This window comes from Lampetra planeri, chromosome 11 (genome assembly GCF_965212315.1).
Source record: "Lampetra planeri chromosome 11, kcLamPlan1.2.h2, whole genome shotgun sequence".
NCBI classification, from domain to species: Eukaryota; Metazoa; Chordata; class Hyperoartia; order Petromyzontiformes; family Petromyzontidae; genus Lampetra; species Lampetra planeri.
The window spans coordinates 3,877,674-3,893,240 of record NC_136117.1 but is presented as its reverse complement, the minus strand read 5'-3'; the positions used below and the strand labels follow the sequence as shown (position 1 = coordinate 3,893,240).

The following is a 15,567-nucleotide window of genomic DNA, read 5'->3' as shown; positions in this document are numbered from 1 at the left end:
ACACGCGCGGGCGGGCGAGCGGGCGGGCGCGGATGCCGCTAGGTGCTGCCAATGGACAGCAACAACAACAAAAGGGCTCATCGCGAACGGAACTTTCGCGACCCGTTTTAGCCAGATCCTTCGTGAGCTGTAATTTTCCATGTTCTTGTGCGTTTATGAGCCGTCTCTGTTAAGCGGTGAGCAGTGGCATGAGGGAGGGGGGAGGAGGCGAGGGGGGGGTTGAATTGATTACATCCGTACTGAAATGTGGCCATTTATTTGCACTGCGGGTTTTTGGGTGAGGCACCTACACGTTTGTAAATATCAACAGACTATTAAGGAAATGCTGTCATGGTTTCCCACAGAGAAACTCCGTAATTTACACCAATGGCTCAGAGCCATCAATGAGAGATAAGCACTCTCCCCCACATCTGCTCAAGCATTGAGACATTTCAACATTTTATACATTTCTTGGTCTTCCACTCCCAACCTCCCCTCCCCCCATCTGTTGAAACTTAGTCTTTTGCGACCAATATTATCCACAAAAGGGGTTGTTTTGGGGGGTTATATCGCGTATATATAAATGTGACGTTAAACCCAATTCTGGCCGTCGCCTGTTGAGGCTGGTTGTAATTACCGGTGAAACGTCATACTCGAATTGTAAATGTTGTGGGTTTGCTCTCCAACACACTGGTGTGCTGAACTAGTAACAATTGTCATGTTTTGTTTACGTGGCAAACCTTACTAATTGGCTGTGTCGGGTGGTGGCGGGTATAACGACACATTTATATTTATGCGATCTTACCCAAAACTCCCCCCCCCCCCATCTATTTATGCAAATTTCGCTTTCGACATCACGTGATGAGACGACGAATCAATTCAGAGACCTGTCAGCGCCGCCGGAGAATGGCTGCGAAACCGTCGTGAGTGACGTTGCCGTGGGCTCGCGTTTCGATCAGCCGGGAGACCGCTTGACCCCCTGACATCTGCCAAAAAAATGTAAAGTGCCGGCCCAATTAAAGACATCTTTGCCATCGAGCAGCAGCTTGCTGTGACGTTGCTATACAACGCTGCCCACGAGTGGCCCATAATGTCAAATCTGCGATGGCAGCCACCGAAGAAACTGATCTGCAATTTGCTACCGTTTATATTCCATGGACCGGCACTGTCGAGATGATGAAGAAAACACATTACGGGGAAATTATTTACGCCTGCTAACGCTGTAAATTATTAAGTTGTTCACACTTCTGCTGTTGTGATTATTGCACCGAATAACAAATGTCACTTGCTGTTAGTTACCTTCCAGCAATTACCCCATATTTTAAGGCGGGAAGTCAATACAGTTGCCACAGTTGATTTTAAGGTTTTTTTTTCCCCCCTGGGAAAAGTAATTCGAGTGTAATTTTTTCAAGAGACTTATTTTCCCCAGGCGAACCGCGTTCCACGCCAAGGAGTAATCTGTTCCAACAGCAGGCTAATGTGGCATTACCATTCCGCGCAGCGGCTCCAGAAATGAGAATTGGGGCCGCTAATTTCGCTACAAAATCTTTGCCCCCCGCCACCGCTCGCAGCGCAAATCTCGAAGCACCCGCCAGGTGCCAACGCCTCCTGAATTGGAATCGCCTAGCGCACAAACCCGCAAACGCAACCCGCTGATTTAGAGGCCACGTGATTTGGGGAACGCTCCGCGATTGTGCGAGGGACATCTACGCCACCCTGCAGTGTCGCCTTGCGCCCGTGATCCAGCTCTCTGCGGGGGTAGCGAGGGTTGGTGGGTCACGCGCGCAAGTCGTGAGACCACCTTCCAGTGGACATCAATGTGCCATAATGTGACTGGCCAGGAGAAGGCCGGACAGCAAATGTGGATGATTCTTGTTCCGTCTGTGTGGAATGTAGTGTTGCCCTCTCAGACGCGTGGGTTACTTTGTCTCTGAGTGCTCTGATTTCCTCCGACATGTAAACACTCATTCATTGGTTTGACACGTAGGTTTTCGCGACCAATATTATTCATAATGAAGGTTTTTGGGTGAGCCAACCAGTAAGGTTTGTCACGTAAACAAAACGTGGCAATTCGTTACATCAGCCCCCCGTTTCGTTGGTAATTACATCCAGCATCATCGGGCGATTTTTCCAGAATTGATGCTGGATGTGATTACCAGCGGAACGTCGTACGACTCAAATCGCTTATGTTGTGGATTTGCTCTCCAACACACCGGTGGGCTGAAGTAGTAACTAACTGGCATGTTTTGTTTCACATTCATACTAACGCGATCTAACTAAAAAAACCCTTTAATTAGGAACTCATCAATTGATTGATAACACCGTCATATAATCCTCATTGCGGGACCCCGGGGTCTCATAAGCCCCCAGCTCTCGCATCAACTGCGTTGCGACGTCATTTGATGTCTGTTGAAGGCGAACAACACGGCAATCTATTCCTCTCGACGAGCTCTACACGATGCGCTAATCAAAGTTTAAAAGTTTTGTTTACGACTACGGCATTCGTCCTCGCTGATGCGCTTGGACACGACACGACAACAGAACGATCCGCGCCAGGCGGGTCGCGGCGTTTATGTGCGCGTCGGGACGGAGTCGCCAAACAAAATGTAATTACGATTTTGACTTCCGTTTATTCGGGACCCCGGGGTCCCATCATAAGGTTCGTATTTTAAGAGCACTACAAAGCTTGGATGTCGAGTGTGGCACCAGCTCACCGAGTAGCTATCTGCCTCCCCCACTTGTCTGTGGTTCCTCACCCCTTCGAGTAGTTGGCTCTCATTTGGAGCGAGCGAATACTGTGCGACACGTGACCGTTTGAAATAATGACGACGATCGTTCTGAGCCTTGCAGGTCAACAAGGTCGCCTGTCGACGGCTGCAACATATTTCATGAAGTAGACCTGTTTTGATTCAAAATTTCAGTCCGAATACTTCTCGTTTAGATGATTGTGGCTGCTATAAATCTCCACGCGTTAAGCCACTTTGTTGAGCTTTCATTTGTGGCCAGGTCGCTTCTGAAAAAGAGCTATGCAGCTCGGTGGGCTTTACCTGGTAAAATACCAAAAACATTTTTTCATTGTATTTGTGTTTTTTTAAAGTGATTTGTTTACCTTTCCTATACTTTGCACTTGTATCATGTTTTTATATTGTTTGTTGCTGTAACGTTCTGACCCGCCCCGACTGAACATCTGTGAAAAAAAGCTTTATAGCTCATCGGATTCCTCCAGTATCAATCAATATGCTGAATTCTGAGTTTAGATATGAACTCATTCTTGAGATTCTGTTTTCTTTTCAGGGCTCTGCTTGATATGTTTTGTTGACCAGTTCCTTCTGCAGTATTTTTTTGTTTCTTTACCGGAACATTGCTTTGTTACTTTTCATCATCAAGTCCAGCCTCCCAAAAGCACTCCAACCTGCTCTGGTCTACCTCTTCACGTCATTATATTTAATATTGGCCACTCTCGATCGCTGTTCTAGGCACAACACGTGTTCTCGTGTGGTGGCTTACGGTCATGGCCCTCTTGACAGATATCTCCTATTGTTCTTCAGTGAGCTTGTGATGCATGATCTCGACTCTGCTCATATTTATCTTTGTTATCCTTCCTTTGAGATTATTTTTCTTCTTCTTCATGCTTCTGCTTTAGATGTTTGATCAATCCTTTCTCGTGTACTTTTGGAAAGACATTAGCAGGATTGGCCAGAGAAAACCCAGGTTCAAAACCTACAAAGACAGATCAAAAAACCTACTCGCTGTACTTCCTTCTAAAGGCATCATATTACTCTGCAGGTAGATATCACACACAAAAGCTCCATTGCTGCCTAATAGCATCTATGTGGGGGGGGGGGGGGGAACTCAGTTCTATGCCTCCAACATATAAAGAACCATTTTTATTTCAGTCCACCGGGCTGTTGGTATTCTAAACCAATATTATTCATCTATTCAGCAGCATTTGTTTAAAGAAGCAAACTTTGGACAGCTTTCGACCTTCCTGTGGCACGTCAGCAGAGTTAGGCTCGTCAAACAAATTCTGCAGGTTTTTATTTATCGATTTAAAGCTTTCGTGACTGCAGGGATTCATATTCTTGGTTCTTTCGGTAAAGTCACGTAGAAGGGAAATAATAAAATAATAAAAATAAAACATGATAAGATAAAATTCTCACGACGTAGGACGCTGTCTTTCCGACAGCTCTGTTTCTTCACCTGAGGACGGCTGCTTGCGTTGTGGCCGAAACGTCGTGATAATTTAATTTTATTACGTTTTATTTTTATTATTTCCCTTCTACGTGACTTTACCGAAAGAACCAAGAAAATAAATTCTGCAGGGTTATCAGATGCACGCCTTCGAAACTACGGGGCTCTGCTGAATGCAAAAAAACTCTATATTTATATGAACTCAATCTCCTTTGTTGTAGCGCGTTATGCTTAGGGCACCGTAGTGGCGAAATGTGAATTCCCTTGCCTGGTATGCAGGAGGTCGTGGGTTCGATCCTGACCCTGACGCCTGCTGTATATTTGGAGTTTGCATGTTCCCCCAAATTGTGTGTAGATTTTTCTTAGGGTCCCCTGGTTGCTCCCCTCCCCACATTTAGAATCAACATCATGCGTTTCGAGAATTTGGCTGTTGTGCATTTCCACTTCGTTGAGCCATCATTTGTGAGAGCCAGGTCGCTTCTGAAAAAAGCCACATAGCTCAGTGGGCCTTACCTAGCAGAAATAACAATTGTTTAGTTTATAGTTTAGTTGTAATTAAAAGCAAATATAAGCAAAATATTGTTGTGTGTCAACACATCATTTCGTGTGATCCATTAACCCCACCTGCGGCTCACCCGGGGCCGCCTAACGGGCCGCATTACGCTCGAGCCCTTTAGCACTCCGCCTGGCTGCTTTACCGACGACGTTCACAGTGAGAGGATTTCAAGTTGCGGAAACTCAACCCTGACGCGGGCGCGCGGCGCTGAGCAGGAGAGGCACGACATTTACACGCAGAGCAGCGTGACAAAAGTTCCGGCCGGTTTATCAAACCTAAAGGCCTTTTTTTTTCTTTCAACCACCGATACTGCCGTAACCTTCTGCCATCCAATTCTGTCCCCGTCAACGTTCGCAGCCTTATCGCACACGTTTGTGTCCCCAGCAGGAGCTGCGCTTGGCAGTGGCGGTGGGGAGAGGCCGGAGGTGGTGTGTGGGGAGCCGTAGTGGGGCGGTTAGCGCTACGAACCCGGCCACCCGAGTTCGATTCCCTCACACGGCCACCACTAATGATGATTATCTGAATAGGTTCTGGGCCTCCCCTCTAGCTCGACTCAGCCTAAAATGAGTACCTTGTGCGTTGTGTAAAATATCGCCATCGGGGAGACAAAGGCGGTCGGGCGTAGTGCTGGCCACCCACCCCCTCGTGTGCCGTGCCGGCCTTCGTAGGTGCTCGCTAACAGCACTTGCCCCAAGAGTCTATTAAGGCTATCCGGGGGAATTTTTGTAGTTGGGGTAGGAGGTGGTGCGGGAGGCTTTGAGAAAAATAAAATCTGATCGGAGAGAGCGAACGACTTTGGAGACCGCACTTCTAACGTCGTTGCCATTAACGTTCTGTCACGGTCGCGTGTGCAATGCAACAGTCGCCGTGCCTCTTTATCGCGGGAGTGTCACTCTGTCGTGTGGCAGGGCGGTCAACACTGGCCAGACTCTCTCGTCTCACGCCAGCGGCTCACGGCGTTTCGCTCCTCGCGTCGCCTGCTCCAAGATGTGGAACGACGTCACCCCCCTTCGGAATTGCCAATGTCGGTGCGCTGCGCCGGTGCCGAAGTGACCGTGTGTTCGATTCCAGGTTTTTATGGCCAACCCACGATTTAAACTGGGGTTTTTTTTGTAATTGTAGTTGAGTTGCTGTTCTCATCAAGGTCCCCAATCGTGGCACATGGATCTGGGTTTTCACTTCATTAGCCACAGTCCAACTGTGGTGACGAAGATGTTTTGCTTTTCTTTAATGCGACAAATCTAGCCAACGGAAGACCAAGCGGTTGGCAATCGGAAGGTTGCGAGCACAAATCCCAGGTTGGGGGTTGACTCAGCCCATCATCCCTCCGGGGTCGATACAATTAGAACAATTTTGATGGGGCAGTGGGGGTGGGGGGAAACAGTGATTGTCCAATGGATGGACTTACCCCCTGCCAAAATGAATGTGGAATTCCATCACTGGCTCGGGTGCTGTAAACAGGAGGTGAGCACCAATGGCCCAGTTCATTTCTTTGGAGCAGGGAATTCACTCTTTAGACTTGCGGTGTGTGCCGTGGAATATTTGTTGTTCGCGTGTTTATTTTTTGCCTGTTGTTAGCATCAGCTTGTTTCCTCGCCTCGTTCTAGTTATGCGTGTCGGTCACGACTGGCAACGTCTGGACAGACGCTCTTCAGATGACACGGAGCAGCGGCACGCGCTGTCGCGCGAGACAGCCTTTGAGCTGGCTTCAGAAGCAGCGGCATGTAATCATCTTCCAAGGGCCATTTCTCCGATGTGATGTGAAATCCAGCTCACAATGATGGGGGGGGGGGGGGTCTCTTGTGACATGACATCAATGAGGAAATTACACAACACTGTTGGTGATGGACATATATAATAATACAAATTACTACGTATTGCTATCGTGCTTCCATTAACGCGTTAACGCGTTTCACCTATTCACGGTAACATCACAAGCACACTTACGTAAAAATTACAATTATAATAATTTAACGGGCCTTTGTCAACCCGCTTCCGGATGAAGGCCTCCCCCATGCCGTGTGTCAGCCATTTGGGTTGTTTGACCATACTTCACCACGCTGATCGGTGCAGACTGGTGAAGGACGTACCCAGAAACCGCTCAGATACAGTGAGGGAAAAAAGTATTTGATCCCCTGCTGATTTTGTACGTTTGCCCACTGACAAAGAATGATCAGTCTATAATTTTAATGGTAGGTTTATTTGAACAGTGGGAGACAGAATAACAACAACAAAATCCAGAAAAACGCATGTCAACATTTTTATAAATTGATTTGCATTTTAATTAGGGATATACGTATTTGACCCCCTCTCAATCAGAAAGATTTCTGGCTCCCAGGTGTCTTTTATACAGGTAACAAGCTGAGATTAAGAGCACTCCCTTTAAGAGTGTGATCCTAATCTCAGCTCGTTACCTGTATAAAAGACACCTGTTCACAGAAGAAATTAATCAATCAGATTCCAAATTCTCCACCATGGCCAAGACCAAAGAGCTCTCCAAGGATGTCAGGGACAAGATTGTAGACCTACACAAGGCTGGAATGGGCTACAAGACCATCGCCAAGCAGCTTGGTGAGAAGGTGACAACAGTTGGTGTGATTATTCGCAAATGGAAGAAACACAAAAGAACTGTCAATCTCCCTCGGCCTGGGACTCCATGCAAGATCTCACCTCGTGGAGTTGCAATGATCATGAGAACGGTGAGGAATCAGCCCAGAACTACACGGGAGGATCTTGTCAATGATCTCAAGGCAGCTGGGACCATAGTCACCAAGAAAACAGTTGGTAACACACTATGCCGTGAAGGACTGAAATCCTGCAGCGCCCGCAAGGTCCCCCTGCTCAAGAAAGCACATATACATGCCCGTCTGAAGTTTTCCAATAAACATCTGAATGATTCAGAGGACAACTGGGTGAAAGTGTTGTGGTCAGATGAGACCAAAATGGGACTCTTTGGCATCAACTCAACTCGTGTTTGGAGGAGGAGGAATGCTGCCTATGACCCCAAGAACACCATCCCCACCATCAAACATGGAGGTGGAAACATTATGCTTTGGGGGTGTTTTTTCTGTTAAGGGGACAGGACAACTTCACCGCATCAAAGGGACGATGGACGGGGCCATGTACCATCAAATCTTGGGTGAGAACCTCCTTCCCTCAGCCAGGGCATTGAAAATGGGTCGTGGATGGGTATTCCAGCATGACAATGACCCAAAACACATGGCCAAGGCAACAAAGGATAGGCTCAAAAAGAAGCACATTAAGGTCCTGGAGTGGCCTAGCTAGTCTCCAGACCTTAATCCCATAGAAAATCTGTGGAGGGAGCTGAAGGTTCGAGTTGCCAAACGTCAGCCTCGAAACCTTAATGACTTGGAGAAGATCTGCAAAGAGGAGTGGGACAAAATCCCTCCTGAGATGTGTGCAACCCTGGTGGCCAACAGCAAGAAACGTCTGACCTCTGTGATTGCCAACAAGGGTTTTGCCACCAAGTACTAAGTCATGTTTTGCAGAGGGGTCAAATACATATTTCCCTCATTAAAATGCAAATCAATTTATAACATTTTTGACATGCGTTTTTCTGGATTTTGTTGTTGTTATTCTGTCTCTCACTGTTCAAATAAACCTCCCATTAAAATTATAGACTGATCATTTATTTGTCAGTGGGCAAACGTACAAAATCAGCAGGGGATCAAATACTTTTTTTCCCTCACTGTATCACTTGGCATTCACGTCAGCCGTGACTAAAAAAAAAACAGGTCGCTGGGTTCACCGAATAGCGCTAACCACTTCACCGCGACAGTCACCGTTTGGATGTTCTACCAGATGAGCAGATGCTGTATATGCAATAAGCATACACTTCACAAGTATAAAGCGTCAAGCAAATACAAAAGTTAAGCATGTGAAGTAAAAAACAGGAGGAATAAAAATAGAATTGTCATGGCATTCATACACGCTGGCGGCTTCAAGCCAGTGGCAGCATGCTCCAAGGTCATTTCAAATCCCTCCCTCCCCCCCATGACGTTACGCAAAGTGGTTAAATTTTATCAGCCCCGGAAGAATGATGGGTATAAGTTGCCTGGAAATGTAAACTCGAAACCTTTCGATTGCGAGCCATGTGCTCTCACCACAGCTCCTGCCATTGCGCAGTAATTTCTGCAAGTAAATTGCAGTGCTTTGCCGTCGGTGCAGTGAATATATAATTCCCCAATTGTGGCATTGTGATTTACAATAGTAAGCCATTGCACGCCTGCCAAAAGGGCCAAATTACAAAAAGCAAAATAGAAAAAGCGTGAAGGAAAAAACCCCAATAACCGCTCGTTTTGTAACGGCAGTCACCCCTGGTTAGCAGTGGTTACCGTGCCCAGACCGCAGGAGAGGGGTCTGTGTGGCATTAAAGAGCCGAGCACACAAATAGCCTGTCATAGCATTTGCCTTATACAAATTTGCACAAATAATGTATTGGGGAGGTAAATATGTATTCTTCTGCAAAATGCTCCCAATCTGTAGCCACTGTTGCTTCAGCGCAGCTGATCAAACAGCCGTTGCTCAGGCACTATCTCGGGCTATAAACAGAAGAATGTCTCACTTTGAAAAGGCAGGTTAATTTTTTGTTCGCACGCTACAAAATGTGGACGAAACGCGAAAGCGAATCATCACGAACGCCTTTCATAGTAATTACCAATGTGCATGTCGTGGTAGATTTTAACACGTTACGCTCCATGTTGTTAGTTAGCTCGTACACCGCACTGTGAACCCGGCGAGTTGAGTTTAATTCCCTACCATGGGTCATTTCAGTCGCAAGTGATATCCGAACCAACAAACACTGACCCACCATGGTGTGGTCAAACAAACCCCATGACCGACACACAGTGGAGAGGCCTTCATCCAACAGTGGATATATGTTATTACTCTATTATGAGTATAAATTACTCATTCAAAGATTGTAATTCTTTCGCGTGCCATCTAAAAGGCAACTGACAAAACATTCTAACCGTGCGTTGAGTTTTGTAAGCGATTCCATTGCAGAAAGACAGCGTTTGCGAGATAAGCTCTGACGACCACCTTATCGAGGTGATGTGGATTTGGAGTAACCTCACTCTAAGGCTTGGGCTAAACACTGTGTATTTAATGTGTAGCAGTGGTGTTTACATAACCCAGGTGTTCATGTGCATACACAGGTAAAGAGTGATTTTTTTACTTTATTGCTGCTGTATCTCACCCGTTGCCCAACATGTATAGCTGCTCCAGCCAATCAGAGTGTGTCTTTTCACGTTAACGCAGGGGGCGGGGGCATCTCCCTGCCTGCCTGTCCCACACCTCATATTAAAAGAACTCACACCTGTCCTAATATATGACCATTTGTCAATCCAATGGATGTGTAATGACAGGGTGACAGCTGCTGGCAATGACAGGGTGACACCTGCTGGCCTGGAAGGGGAATCACGGGTACGGGCACGGTTAAGCAATAACCAATCAGAGAAGGAGGTGTATATGGGGCAAAGGTAAAAGGTGGGGTTAGCCGAGAACTTCAGGAATCTGCTGGAAGGTTCCATGAGAGGGCGTTGCCGGAGGCGGGGCTTAGTCACGCCTGGGGGCATATAAGGGGGAGCAGACACGGGGCTCGGGGCTGGTGTGTGGAGTCCTTGGGTCCTGGCTGCGTCGCTGATCGGCAACACTTCTCTCCATCGTCTGACCACGTGGAACATCTCCTGCGTCGCTTCCATTGCCGTCATCGTCACGCCCGCCAGCCAGCGGTGTAGTCGAGTGAGGGCGATGGGACCACGCCGAGTAATTGGCTGTGTGTGTAGCCAGAAGAAACATTAACAACTAGTGTTGTACTCAGTGAGAGAAAACATAAGTATCGGCCTGTGTTGTGCCCGGTGTGAAAATAAAGAAGAATTACCCTCTAGATGACGTGTCGCGGAAGTCGCTCATTACAGATGGATGAAGGTCCAATGGTTGTTTGACCATGCTGGTTCGTGCATCCATTTATAAATTCCACGACTGAGATTCCATTTCTATACGTACATGTATTCTGATCTACAATAGAGGTTTGTTGAGTTAGGTTGCGTAAATATAAATGTGTAATTAATCCCGGATGTCATCTGATGAGCCTGGTTGTAATTTCCGACGAAACGTCGTAGTCAAATTGTAAATGTTGTGGATTCCATCTCAGACACACTGGTGTGCTGAACTAGTAACTTATTGTATGTTTAGTTTACGTGACAAACCTTACTAAATGGCTGTGTCGGTGGTAATGGGTTTAATGACACATATTTACGCGATCTAACCCAAAAAAACCTCGAATATGGATAATATTGGCCGCGAAAGCCTACATTCTGTTAAACTCATTCTGATCCATTAACTGGTCCCCTTCTTTGATAATGATGCTCCTGCACAGGAACAAAATTGATCGATGCATCACAAGACCGTGAGCGATGTATGTATGTTGAACTTATTTTGCATCGTATGTAGCTAACAGTGCGTAGCCAACCGGTCACGGTGGTAATGGTGCCGCCATAGTGGAGAGGCCCTCGTCTAGCGGTGCATGGAACATGGATGATGATTGATGACAACGACAATCAGTGTTGCTTTCGCGAAAGAGGTGTATCCAGAACTCGTCACTAAAGTCAGCCATGGCCGAGAAATCGAACTCGGTAGAGTAAGCTATACACTGCGCCACCGCTCCCCTATTACCATACGGGCAATGGGTCACAATCATGCAAACCAGTTTTCGTCATTAACTTTGGAGACGTCTGTTGCCCTCATTCAAATCAATCAGAGAGCTGTTGCCCAGGCAACATTTCTCATATTCAAATGGCTTTAATCAACGTTGTGCACTATGTATAGAATACCAAAATTAAACTGATCCCGTTAAGCCACAATTTATACAGAAAAGCTGCACCGTATAACTTAAACAGAGAAACTTAACTGGCTCATGCGGTACTATATTCTGCCGTGTAGTATTGCTACATACACGGCGCACAGGGTTTATGTTCTTCAAAAATGCCGTGTTGGGGAAAACAACATTTGACAAATAATAAACCTCACGGGAAAACTAAGGTTGCGTTCCTGGATGCAAAAGTATCACCCGTGATTTTTGTGTGATTTTTGCCCTGGTTATTGTCTTAAATTGTAAAACTGTGAACAGACTTAATATTGGTGCAGTGGAGTAACGCGCGCAGGGGTTTGCAATTGGTGTGCACGCATGTGTGAGTTACGGACAGTGAGATCGCATCGGGACGAACAGGTGCGGCGAGAGAGAGCGACGAAAAGGCGACGGCCAATTAAGATGCATCACGGTGATTGGCTGGCTGCAAATGCAGGCGGCCAATCAAGATGCATAGCGGTGATTGGCTGGCTGCAAATGGAGGCGGCCAATCAAGATGCATAGCGGTGATTGGCTGGCTGCAAATGCAGGCGGCCAATCAAGATGCATAGCGGTGATTGGCTGGCTGCAACTGCAGGCGAGGAACAGGCGCCAGGTTGACGGGAGATCGAGGCGATAGCGGCGGAAGCCACGGGGCGTGCGGCGACGGGAGGTCGCCTGCTTAATTAATGAGGAGTTAATGAGGAGGGGGATATATACGGGAGCGTGGGAGAGAGAGAGAGAGTGTTGAGTTGGTCGGAGTGAAGGCAAGAGGAGAGACGAGAGAAGTGCCAGGCCCCACTCGCCATGCCTCGCCCTCTCCAGCGGTGATGGCTGAACCCCCACTGGAGGCAAGGGCGAGGTTGAGAGGCGAGGGTAGAGAGGCTAGCAGTAGAGAAGCTAGCAGTAGAGAAGCTAGCAGTAGAGAAGCTAGCAGTAGAGAGGCTGGCGGAATCCTAAGTGTGAGCGTGCGACGCTAGCAGTAGAGAAGCTAGCAGAGTGTATAGCGGAAGGCTAGCAGTGGAAAAGCTAGCAGAGTATGTGGCAGTAGGTTGGTAGTAGAGAAGCTAGCAGAAGAGATAGGTAGAGGCTAGCAGTAGAGAAGCTAGCAGAGTGTATAGTAATAGGCTAGCAGTGGAGAGGCTAGCAGCATGTACGGTGGGGATCTATCGGAGTGTGTAGTGGTAGGCTAGCAGCGGAGCGAGCGTGGCAGGCAGGCTAGCAGTAGAAAGGCTAGGAGAGTGAGAGAGAGAGAACAGGCTAGCAGTGGAGAGGCTAGGAGAGTGAGAGAGAGCAGGCTAGCAGTGGAGAGGCTAGGAGAGTGAGAGAGAGAGAACAGGCTAGCAGTGGAGAGGCTAGGAGAGTGAGAGAGAGAGAACAGGCTAGCAGTGGAGAGGCTAGGAGAGTGAGAGAGAGAGAACAGGCTAGCAGTGGAGAGGCTAGGAGAGTGAGAGAGAGAGAACAGGCTAGCAGTGGAGAGGCTAGGAGAGTGAGAGAGTGAAGCAGGGTGAGCACGTGGTGTCAAACGCGAGGAGTTCTGTTCAATAAAAAAGTGACACAGGAGAAAAAGAAGTTGTCCGCATGAAATGAAAACACGACACCGGTACACAGTACCGCAGTAAAATTCACTTTCTTTTTTAAGTCTGTCTTCTCTGCTGAAATAGAGCCACTTCTTCGAAGCATGTTAAGCTCATTCTTGATATTCTTGTTGTTTTTTCAGGAGGGTCCTGCCAAGCTTTGACCAGATGTGTTTCGATTTAAAACTTTCGTGACTGCAGGGATTTATATTCTTGGTTATTTCGGTAAAGTCACGTAGAAGGGAAGTAATAAAATAATAAATTGCAGCAACAAAATTTGACAAAACCGCCACTTTTTTCAGATTTTCTTGCTGTGGTTTTTCACACCTGATGATGTTTGCTTGTGTTGCAATCGAAACGTGAGAATTGTATTGTTTTTATCTTATTATTTCCCTTCTACGCGACTTTACCGAAAGAACCAAGAATATGGAGGTGTTTCGACAAACGCCAAGTGCCTCCCGAGTGATTAATTTAGCAGGTTAAAACAAAAAACATTGGAAATCCGATCAGTTTGAACCTCGACGCCGATACACACGTGGCCTCCGTACTCTCTCCGCCGAGAGAGACGTCGCCGAAATCGATAACGTCCACCGCAAAACAGCAGGCAATGATGGCCCAATCAGCCTGCAACAGACCGAGATCAACTTACTGCTTGCAAACACCAACTGGTGCCAGGAACAGCGTACGAATCAAACAAAAAGGCCCGCGCGACACAAAGACAAAGATCCCCCGCATAGCCTGAACAGACTATTGGGGCAAGTGCTGTTAGCGAGTAGCACCTATGAAGGCCGACACGGTTTTCATGCAGAGGTGGGTGGCCAGCACAACACCCGACCGCCTTTGTCTCCCCTAGTGGCGACGCTTACTACAACGTCGCACCAGATATCTCATTTGAGGCTGAGTCGACCTAGGGGAGGCCCTGGACCGGTTCAGATAATCGTCGCCGGTGTTGGCTACACCACCGCTCCCAACCACAGAACGCGCGCACACAGAGCCACCTTTGTTACCAAAATTGCTGATGTTGCCACGCTGTTTTGGGCTGTTATTTTAGGCTGAGCAAACCTCGAGGAGGACCAAGTCAAGTGCATACGTCACTGCCACCGGTTCATGTCCATAGACAGGAATCAAACCGAGGCCACTGGCTCTGTGTATGTGCCGAGCGACTTATTCCGCACCGTACGTAGCCAACCGTGATATCGTGGCATCGTTTACCAAGCGCTTTCCCCATTTAGCGTGTTAACAGTCTAAACAGACGGAAATTCAGACGCTTGAACCCAGCAATCATTCACCAGGTTAGTTAAACTGCTCTTCACCAAGTCATAAAGTGTTGCGGCACTGCACAGCAATACATCAGTTTGCTAAATTCATAGAATACGGCGTAACAGCGAACGTTTTCAATACACAATGAGTCCTATAGACATGAATTGTAACAACTCCAGCACGTCAGTTCACGATTCGCACGCGTGTACTGACACTCATCACGATATGTTACGCAATGAAAACATGATGACCATCCCAAGTGAATCGCGTGACATACTCGCCTGCTTTGGCTGGGACTTCTCGAGAAGACTTGTCACGTCAAGGTACCGGGACTCAGGATCGGTGTCCCAGTCTCCAGCTCTCTTCCCCCACCCACCCCACTCCCCGAGCCGACTTGCACGTTTCGCCACGCTCCAACGCGGTGTACAAATCGTTAAACGGCGACAACAAAGTCAAGTCAAAGCCCTGCCTGGCCCCGACGCAGGCGTGGCGGTTGGGGTTCAGACGGCGGCGGCGGCGGCAGCAGCCCACTGTTTGCGGTGCTCCACCGGGCCCCCCGTTTGTTTGCTTAGGCCGGGCCGCAGGGGTCCCCCGCAAGAGAAGACTCACATGGCAACGGGAACGTCACTCGGACGCCGCCGCGGCGGGAGCAGCGGCCACGAGCCGAGCCATAAAAAGCCAGCGGCGCACGCGTGTTTGTGTTTCCGTTTGGCAATTTTTAGAAAGAGGGGAGATTTTAATTTAAAAATCAAATATCCCGTCGACAGTTAACTTTGCACGTGGCCACATTTGTACTTTTGTTGTTTCTTTGTTCGTTCGTGTGTGCGTCGCGTGCTTAATGCTTCGTTTGTCGGGTGAATTACTTCTATCGTAATTATATTTAGGGGGTGATAGGTTGCAGCCCTGACAAGCCCCCCCTCCTCCCCCACTAAGAGGGAGCTGAAGAGGGCACCTCTAAGATAGGGTATTTTTGGCCTACTCTTTTACGCTGTACCAGACGTCTTGGAAGATGTGGGTGAACCCATCCCGACAGGCGTGACCTGACGATTTTGTAGAGTACAAATGAACCTGATAGCGGGACCCCAGGGTCCCGAATAAACGGAAATGAAAATCGTAATTATTTTAGTTTTGGCGAC

The 15,567-nt window shown here is 47.8% G+C and overlaps 1 protein-coding gene across 1 annotated transcript in view; it reads right to left on the bottom strand.

Moving 5' to 3' along the window:
* The window catches only part of LOC144721221 (dynein axonemal heavy chain 3-like), an 814,808-nt gene extending 800,019 nt beyond the window's left edge, over positions 1-14,789 (bottom strand). Inside the window, exon 1 of the mRNA XM_078598660.1 lies at positions 14,709-14,789. The gene's annotated coding sequence lies outside the window, so the exon portion shown is untranslated. The remainder of the gene's footprint in view (positions 1-14,708) is intronic.
* Positions 14,790-15,567: the final 778 nt, after the last annotated feature.